At 40.9% G+C, this 8756-nt stretch overlaps 1 protein-coding gene across 1 annotated transcript in view; it reads right to left on the reverse strand.

Moving 5' to 3' along the window:
• The window catches only part of LOC124259015 (serine-rich adhesin for platelets-like), a 35729-nt gene that overhangs the window by 10135 nt on the left and 16838 nt on the right, over window positions 1–8756 (reverse strand). The window lies entirely within an intron of this gene.

Here is an 8756-nt window from a genome sequence, read left to right on the forward strand (position 1 = left end):
AAGCAAATGATTGGGTTTTTTGTTGCTGTGTTTTTGTTGTTGGATAAAACAAATTATATTTAGAAGATAAAGCGTCTTTGTTTTCAATTTTGCGGTTCTTTATCGTCAATTTAAGACCCCTAGAAACATTTAGCGGTCTCGAAAACACCAAAGATGCTGCCGAGGTAGAAATCGCCGATGTCCGACATGTTTGTTTGCAAACAAAAGGGTCAACGAGTTCATTGTATTCATACGCGGTGAATCGGTCACTTTAATTAGCGGTCTTAAACTGCCATTTAAGTACAGTTTTGATGAGCTCTCAGCCAATCAGAATCGAGTATCACACAATGTCGTGCTAGAATATCAGTTAAAACTCCCCTCCGAGAAAAGTCCATGGAACAAAAACATTTAATGGAATGTATACTTAAAGGTTGACTTGACCTGACGTCATTGCATTTGTCTGCGATGTGGTTTACGACTATTTTAACATGAACCGGTTTTCGAATCATGTATCCCGCCATGATAAATATCAGAACGAGTGATGCTGACAGTGATGACATTACACAACAGGAACTCGGATCTGGAGGGGCTTCTGTGCGTGATACTTTCAATTACCGGAGAGAGCATTAATAGAAGCCCGTCTGAAAGACAACACACCTGGGGAGATGTTCTGAGACTTGTAATTCACGTTGGATGTCGAACACGTTGTTTGTCGTAGTGACGGAGTTTAATGGGTTCATGTATGTCCTTGGCATGTGACATGTTTATATATATATGTTTATTTATATATGTTTCCTGAGATATGCAAACAACAGTGGTACGTTTAGAATAGGCATCACCTTACAACCAGTCGTGATCAGTACAGACACGTTTCCTGCACAACACGTGGATGGTGTTGAAATTCCCCAGCTTCCAGGCATATCACCTGGCTGGGGCTGCTACGTACGTAGTATTGTGTTCAAGTAGTGGCCGCGAATGTACGTATGAGTGAAGACACCTTGCAGGATGTACTCAAGCATTTTACTATTCGGCAAACTACATTAACAACAGTGGGTGAGTGAGTATGTTTTTATATTACACTTTTTGTAATATTGAGTGACATCCCATGGAAACCTAAGAAATGAGCTTCACACATTTCACGCATGTAGGGATTCGAACCCAGGACTCCGGCGTGAAGGGTGTACATATTGAAGACCAGGGTCTCGATCCAGAAAGCATTCATAACGTTACGACATGTCGTAACACTATAGTTTACCATGTCGCAACTCTACGAACTCTTTGTGGATTGGGACCCAGGGCCCCGTTCCAAAAAAAAGCGATCGTAGCGCTAAGGTGATCGTAACTTCCATACTTTAACATAGACTTACGACAGTCGTAGCGCTACGAATCGCTTTGAGGAACGAGGCCCTGGTCTTTAATGTGCACAACATTCCACCGCCGCCCCACAATCACCAAGGAATTTACCAGGCGTAAATGTCTCGTTTGTTACGTCCCCTATAAGTTCATCGCGTTGGATGTTTGGGACTTCTGAAAAATACCCTCTTTTTTTTACTACTTTTGACTATCTGTTCTCTACTATTGTAAAGGTATTCCTTCCCATATCGAAGGCATAGATGGCGATGATTTCGAAGGTTGAGTTTTTCTATATACGTACTACAAATGCCCTTGATTTTATAGGGATTCCGAATAACAAATTGTGTGTGGTCTCACTAATGCAATGCTAAGTGTCCATGTGCAAGTTCATATAGCCAATGGCAACCCTATACCTCCCGAAGCATCCCAATCAAGATCAGTGGGAGTCTGTACCATAGTGCTCCTTACACAGTGGAGTTGCCCTTTGTGGCGTGACTCACTGTTATGATTCATCGTTGAAGCATCATTTCAGTACCTCTGCTTGAGTCTGTTTGGAGGTTTGTGATACGGTTAAATGTTTCTGATACATCATAGTTGGTGTTCTGCAGTCAGAAATCTGTAATTATGTTATGAATCTGGTTGGCTTCTAAAGTGTGCCAGGTTGGATATGAAACCTTAACTCTTCTGAACTAATTTGCACGACAGGTTGAATATCACAACCTCAGTTTGATCTTGCTGTAAAACTTTAAGTGAGCAGTTCTTGTAGGTTTTTAACAGTAACGCCAACTTTTAGTACATGGTAAAGTGCTACACAGTTTCCACGTATATACAATGTCCATGGCATATGTAGTCAATAATGCGGATGTTATTGTATATTTGATGTTGTTTGCCAACAGACCTTATTGTATTCTGGGTATACGGGAAATAAGTGACTTGGATAATTTCCGTGTATGCTGTCAATATTTGATTATAAGATTACATGCTTCAGTTACTAACCTTACTATCAGAAAGCAATTAATGCATTCCTGGAATAAGAACGGCTCCAGTGATTAAGTCAGTACGTGTGAGTCAGTGATTTCAGCAATATTCCAGCAATAACAAGGCAGGGCCACCAGTAATGGGCTTCACATATTCATACCCAGGTAAGGTATCGAGCCCGCTCTTGTTTGTCTCACTTTTAGTCACATTTCATACCTGTAGACTTTCTTTTGCCCGGAGAGATGTCTGACAGTGTACTCCTGACATTTGGGACATTTTGTTTGTCTTGTTTTTAAAATATGAAACGAGCGTCTATTTACCGTTTCCGTCATATCCCAGCACGCTGTTGTAATTTATTCCCCAGACTCGCTCTGAAGATTAAATGACATTTTCGCGAACACGGACGGTGTCATATGAGGACGTGTGGGATGTTGGATGGTTTGAAGAAGTAAAATTAATCCCGTGTGGATTCTCACAGATTAATTCTGAAGATCCAAGGATTTGTGTTATCTTTTGTAATCTCAGAATATACCCTAATTAATTTCTGTAAACTTTATACATCACTAACCAACACGCCAAACGTACGACAATACGTTATACCTTGAGCCATGGGTCAAGTCACAAAACGTGCTGAGCATAGTCACATCTCTATCTCAAAACGGTCAAGAAAACTTGTGAATAATGTAAGCCAATGGCATCTGATGCTAACTTATAAAGCAAATTGTGAAATGCTGGATTTCGTCATTGATAACATCCATGGACATCAGTTCTGCTCACTTCCTTGATAATCTCCTCCTAAAACAAGCAAATTGTTTCGCCAAGAATCTAACAAACGTCAAAAAGCCAGTCCCTTCCACTGAGTTACTCTCCCAAGCTTGAATATTATAGAGATCAGTAAAATCGCCTCTTCTGTTTGACATTTACATCTATGCAAAAGTTGGATAGTGTCAACGTGGAGGACGTTGACTTGGCTTTGCATGCGTTTGTGACAGATGCCACCGGCGGGTCATTATATGCTCATCGTTTCGCTGACACCGGATCTCAGGGATATTTAATAGTGATGCATAAACACATTATACATGATAACACCTCAATCGTGCAATAAGAGATTTAGAAGAGATTCTCAAGACGTTTGTCACAAGTGTTTATCACATAGACCTCCCGTGCGGCTAAAGCTTAATTCCACTTGTTCCACTATTTATCCCGTTCCCATGAAATACAACTTCATCATTCCTTTGTTTATATTCTGTCACTGCATCTCGATCTATTTAAGTCATATCCCGGGATATTGGCGGATGTTACGTCGGGGTGTTCGTGCCTGTCACTGAACAAAGTTTTATCAAGGTTGAAAAAGGTATGTCTTCAGTTATGTGCTGTTCATAGGATTCACACAAGGGGTTGCTGTTAGTCCAGTGATTTATTACAACGAACGTGATTAGTCCATGAATACACACTGTGGTCGTAATTGCTGCACAGGCATAGGCGGATCCAGAGGGGGGTGGGGGGTGCAGGGGTGCGCCCCCCCCCTTTTGTGCTGAACGTTTGTTAAATGACCGTTGAAACTCAGGTGAAAATGAAGTGTGCACCCCTCCTTTTCTCAATAGTGTGCACCCCCCCTTTCTCAAAAAGCTGTATCCGCCTCTGACAGGCATCATCCACATAGATCACCTTTCACGAGGAACTACGATGGCTGAAGAAAGTGAGACAGTCCATCAAGGAGAAGCTCCGAGGTGGAGTTCTTCTTCATCAGGACAACGCTCTAGTCCATACCAGTCGTGTTGCCCTGGTCGCTGTCGAAGAATCTGGATCTGAAATCCTACCTCACCCACCCTATTCTCCACACCTGGCACCAAGTGACTACCTGTTTCCTAATCTGAAGAAGCACCACCGTGGTAGGAGATTCAAGGAAGATCATGAACTCACTACAGCTGTGGAGACGTGGCTATAGGACCAAGAAAAGGACCAAGTGCATCGACTTACAAAGCGATTATGTTGAGAAATAGATGGGGATTGGATCGATGTTTTGCCTCTAAATATTTTAGGTTCCTTGTACAGTCAACGAGTGGCTGAGTGATGGTGTATAGCTACATCATCATTGATGTTGTCTTTCGTTGTAAAGGTCTCGTGTATGACTGATCCCATGTTCTCACCGGAGACATTCTCACCGGCACGTTAAAAGTGATAGGTGAATAAGGGATTAGTGACATAAAAACACCCTTTCCTCCAAATTGCCACAAAGTGCCAGTGTTCAGGTAGCTACACAATAGCACCATGATACTGATTAGAGACACTGATGCACACACACAAGTGGTGAGAGAAATGACACACGATCCAGTAGATGCGTATTGATATTAAAGTTCTTGAAAGGCATTCAGAACTTTGACGAACATGAATACATGACACGTTTTTATGGATAACAACTTCTTTATATTCTTTGTACGACGTTTCAGAGCATATTCTTGCAGAGAATTACCCTGAAACAAAGAATAAAGAGAAGTTGTTATCCATAAAAAAACGTGTCATGTATTCACGTATTGATATTATATGCCCTAAAGCTGAAGTGCGAAAGTGCTGGTTGAACAATGGCAATGGGTATGTTTGAATGCATATATGTTTAATCTAACAAGCATCGTGCTGACATGAGACATGACTGTATACGGTGTACATAACGGGTGTTGATATAACGTTCGCCGTTACTTTGAGTCACATTTGTGTACATATTCCAAATGCGATATTTCAAACCAGCGACATATTGTTCCAGCAGGATCGATGTTTGTATTGTCTTTTAGCAAACTCTTGAGGTTTAATAAGATATACTGAGGTATAATCCAAGGACGAATATGTTTACATTGTTAAAACTATAGATTTAGGACAGTTTACTTTTTGTTATGCTTCGAGAGTTGGTTACGACTTGAGTCGTCTTTCATGCTGCTTTTAATGGAACGAAACTTAACTTCAGTCCCAGAAATGTTCAGTATTTAGAGATGCAAATCTAGCGCCAGGGTATGACTGACTGACTGATTGAGTTTGGTTTTACGCCGCTTTAAGCAATATTCCAGCAACATCACGGCGGGGGACACCAGAAATGGGCTTCACACATTGTACCCATGTGGGGATTCGAACCCGGGTCTTCGGCGTGACGAGCCAACGCTTTAACCACTAGGCTACCCCACCGCCCCGCCAGGGTATGAGATATACAACGCACAAACAAATATCCGGTCATCGTGGTATTAGATTCCAATGGAAAACTAGTTGTGTTTAAAGTGCTTATCCATGCATGTAGGGTTCTGCATGTACCTTGGTAGTTGGCCGAACTTAATGAAGACCACAAACCCACAGAATCTACGCTCTACTGTCCTGGTAAAGAGTCTTGGTCTCGAAGTTCTATTTGTTGCCATTTATGACAGAAAAATATAAGTAATGGATAATTACGGGAAGCATAAATTTCTTCTTTTTATCACTATATTTCTTTATGATGGGTACATAATTGTTGCGTTTGTGGTACATGTAAATATACAAAATACGGACACAGGTGGTAGAGAATCATTTGGTGGTACAAAGCCGGAACACATTTTTATTGTAATTTATGTGAGGTTATGGCAAGATGACCAAAAGGTGAAGAATTTACCGTAGTTACAGTGCGAAAAGGCAGTACATTTGTCGATTTCATGCAGGTTGTGTAGGTAATGTTTTAATCCAACAAGCTCTGGATCATCTAGAACATCTCTTTGCATATATATAGTATTTTGTTGCGATGATAATCAGGTTTAATACATCATTTCGTTTTTCTTTATAACCAAAGATGATATGTTTTGTATCCAGAATTAATCTTGTGCCTGTATCTTGTTCAATCCAGTGCCCCGTTCCTCAAAGCGATCTTAGCGCTACGACAGTCGTAAGTTTATGTGAAAGTATGGAAGTTACGATTATCTTAGCGCTACGGTCGCTTTGAGGGACGGGCCCAGGCTTTTTAGTTGCTGCCACAACGTTTTCACATGTACACATTCACAAAACATGTGAATAATTGATTCGATTAATAACATCAATTTCTTGATAGATGTATTCCAGTAAACTATGGTTAAAACAAACCCAACTACATTTCGTTATAACCGTATTTCTTTATACGCAGTTCTACTAAAATGCACAGAACGTTGTCGAGGCTAAGTTCGTTATATTCATCAGTTATGAGGGTGTTCGATATAACCGTAGTAGGTTGTAATACATTTTAGTATAGGCGACGTTTCGACATAGATTCTAATGTCGTTGTCAAGGAAGAATATATGTCGAAACGTCACCTATATAGAATAAAGAAGTTGTATATCCATAGAAATAGGTGTGGGGTAGTCTAGTGGTTAAAGCGTTGGCTCGTCACGCCGAAGACCCGGGTTCGATTCCCCACATGGGTACAACGTGTGAAGCCCATTTCTGGTGTCCCCCCGCCGTGATGTTGCTGGAATATTGCTAAAAGCTGCCTAAAGCCAAACTCAGTCAGTCAGTCTAAAATGCCCATCAAACAAATTAAAAATCTTGAATCTTTGAATCTTGCATCAAACCTGCTAGGACTGCCAGAAAGTACAGATCTGGGTATGAACACATTGCAGTCATTGTAAGGTAAAACGTATGACGCTTTCCAATCTTTACTGCAGAAAATCGAGACTGATCATTCTCTTGCATTGACGTTTTGAACCACTTGACCTACCTTTTCAGCAGATTATGTTTATGAACAGTGACTGATACCACCAGCTCGTCTCAGTAGCTACAAGTTGACAAAACACATGTTCTGGTTGATTGTACAGGAACCTGTGTTGCATACGTATTCGTGAACACCTGGTGTCATCGCTATTTGATAGTGATTCATAAAAAAACATGCTCCTGGTGCAGTCGGAATCGACTTTATTTTCAGATTTCTTGTGGTTTTGTCGCTTTAATTTACACCTGCTCCCGTTTGTCAAGCGATACTGCATGTAATATTTCTTTTCTGTATAGATTTGTGTAAAAGCTGGGTTGCATGGATCGATTTTGCAGACACAATGTCATATTTGAACAGCGTGACATAAACGACAGATGGCTCCTGTGCCTCCATGGAAAGATTATTACACTGCAACGAAGTTCAAGCTGAATACCTGTGAAGGCTGGAATTAACGCACAAATCACTGCGATAAGACGTCGCAATGAACACAGGTGGTCGCCATCACACCATCAGATGAAGAGATTAGTCATAACATGCACAATGCCCATGCTGTCAGGTAGGACTTGTGTCTATTCCTCCTTGCTTCTTGATAATGGTGTAACTATAGAAAACTGTCCTTGAATAATATCCTGAATGCCCATATTGCTTCGTTTCAACATTGTTGTAACTTCTTTGATTATATAATACTGTGAATATATAGTAATACCGTTAAGTGGTGGTGGTGGTGGAATTGGGTTTAACGTCGTGCTTGAGAATATTTCGCTCATATGACAACGTGCATGCGTGTGTATGTGTATGTGCGGCTGCTTGTACTAGCCCAGACTTAAGCTGGTCTTATAGTGCTAGCCCACTGAGATACCATGCCGCAGTGAAGCATGAATACCCCACTCAGACACATTATGCTGAGTCCGAGCCGACTAGTCCTTGTTGTACCCATTAATGCTGAGCGCCAGACAGGGACCAACAAGTACCATATTTTAACGTCTTTTGGTATGACGCGGTCGGGGATCGAACCCGCGACCTTCCGCACTCCGGGCGGACGCTCTAACCACTACACCACGGAGGCGGTCGTAATACCGTTAAGATTTCACATTTTAGAAAACTCTTTATAAACACTGTTTAGAAAATGATCTTAATAATGAATGAGGTGTGATGACAAGATCGTTATTGATTTTTTGGTTAGTTAATAAGTCGTCTGCAATTGTCTTCTACGTTGATTCATGAATACTGTTCTATATGTTTGAGCTCCTACACGTGTTCATAATCTTCAATCCAAATAAAGTCAAACTAAATGTCACTGCACCCGACCGTTCTTAGATTCATTGCTGACAACTGGCGGTATACATCGTCAGTTGATTACAGTGGTCAGTAGTGTTTTTCTGTATCGTCGTTCATCTCCACTTACTGTTTTACCGAGGTACTGAAGCTCACATTTCAGACAAAGTAAGTTAGACAAATCCTATATATTCTAGTCTATATTCTATATATGTCCTGATCTTGGTACCAGATACTTTGCACTGGATTTTATTTAGATTATTTAGAACTCATATTGTTAGAAATATCCATATACTCTGGACTCGATTGTGCGATTCCGATCATGTTTACTCTAAAATAGTGATGACACCAGGTGTTCGCGAGAGGGGAAGGACTATCCTGCCTCACCCGTGACACCTGTCACAAACACAAGCTAATGTAAGCCACTTGTTCGTCATAAACTTTTGTTCAAGTCAAACTTATTTTGAACAGATTTTGGACA

Source organism: Haliotis rubra, unplaced genomic scaffold (assembly GCF_003918875.1).
Source record: "Haliotis rubra isolate DU_JTF1 unplaced genomic scaffold, ASM391887v1 Scf118, whole genome shotgun sequence".
In the NCBI taxonomy this organism is placed as follows: domain Eukaryota; kingdom Metazoa; phylum Mollusca; class Gastropoda; order Lepetellida; family Haliotidae; genus Haliotis; species Haliotis rubra.